This window comes from Amphimedon queenslandica, unplaced genomic scaffold (genome assembly GCF_000090795.2).
Source record: "Amphimedon queenslandica unplaced genomic scaffold, v1.1 AMPQUscaffold_3169_Cont24832, whole genome shotgun sequence".
Lineage (NCBI taxonomy): Eukaryota > Metazoa > Porifera > Demospongiae > Haplosclerida > Niphatidae > Amphimedon > Amphimedon queenslandica.
In genome coordinates, this window is record NW_003556499.1 from 1 (window position 1) to 1379 (window position 1379).

At 37.2% G+C, this 1379-nt stretch overlaps 1 long non-coding RNA gene across 1 annotated transcript; it reads right to left on the bottom strand.

Annotated features, from left to right (window-relative positions):
- Positions 1–494: 494 nt before the first annotated feature.
- On the bottom strand, positions 495–1379 carry LOC109593014 (uncharacterized). The gene is made up of 3 exons (XR_002190688.1): positions 1291–1379; positions 1130–1219; positions 495–1076 (listed from the first exon to the last, which is right to left on the bottom strand). It is a non-coding gene; the product is annotated as an uncharacterized LOC109593014 (long non-coding RNA).

The window sequence follows — 1379 nt, forward strand, 5'->3', positions numbered from 1 at the left end:
GGTGCTTGAAGACTGTAGTGCAAGTAACGATGTCACAATGCATTCAGATGCTAGTAAAAAATGCCTCTTTTTTCACTTCCACATTCTTAATAACTATTCAGTGCTATACTCATTCAGCTAGTGCTTATGTCTTGCTTTAGAGGAACAAGTAACAACTAGCAGTAACCTCAACCCCAGTGTTCTGTTTGCTTGCATTTGTCCTCCACCATGATTAAATTATGGTGTGATGTCATGTGCAATAGTGCACATGCTAGTACATGTATGTACAACCATAACTTCAGGGTTAGTCTAAATTTGTCTTAAACAAGAAGGTGCACTATAAAACCATTCACGCAACGTCATGAAATCGCTTCCGTCGATCACAGTATAAAAGGAGGTGCCCTGGGCACAATATGGCGGCCAGATTGAATGAAATTTGAAAATAACAAAATGGCTCCCGCACTGGCACTGTTCTTATCATGGCTAAATCACTAGCAAAACGCATTATAAAAACATTAAAATTAGCAAAGGTGAGAAAGTTAACCTACAAGTACACCTAGAAAGCATAGCAAGGAGAGAAACGGTATAATTGACTTGAAGTAATAATTTTACATTATTATCAAATATTATATTGTATATTCTGAAAAATCTGCCAACAGCCTAAGAAACACGGTCAATGATGCTGTCAGGCAGGTAATAAGTGATAGTGGCAAGGGAATAGCCCTCACTACTACACAGAAAACCAGCCCAAGAACCGCCACCACTGGGACCAGACAGCCCTGCCGACTACCATATATCAGCCACCATCATCAAGTATAAGTGGTTCCAGCAAAAGACCCCAACATGGTCCTCATTCAGATCCTAGTACTGGTAGCAGTTGTAACATTCAACGATCTACTGGAAGAAGTAAATACAAAAATATTATTCTAAATTTTTAAAAATATAAACATTATGTATATAGGGTTGAATAGATATTGGGATGGTGAGGAGCCTCCTGTATCTGTGTACCTCTTCCCAACTGTGCCCAGTGATGCCGACAAAAATATGGTAGTACTGTGATGGTAATATACCAGTACAAGAAAAATGCTAGTACGAGCCTAAAAATATTAATGCCACCATATGATTACCTTACATTACAACTAATACTTACTTCTATATGTAGTAACTAATAAACTTGAGTTACGATTACAGGACTCAAAACTGGGATTGAATCGAAATTCAGCACAAATCACATGACGATCTAAAATTATGAATAGTTTTGATGATGTTGATAATAATAGTAATAATAATAATAATACTAACAAAGAATACCTGTCTGTAACTGATCATCCTTCGGTCAACCATACCACACTAACACTAATGTATGTTTCCCAACAGCCGATCCTATATCTATGCACAAA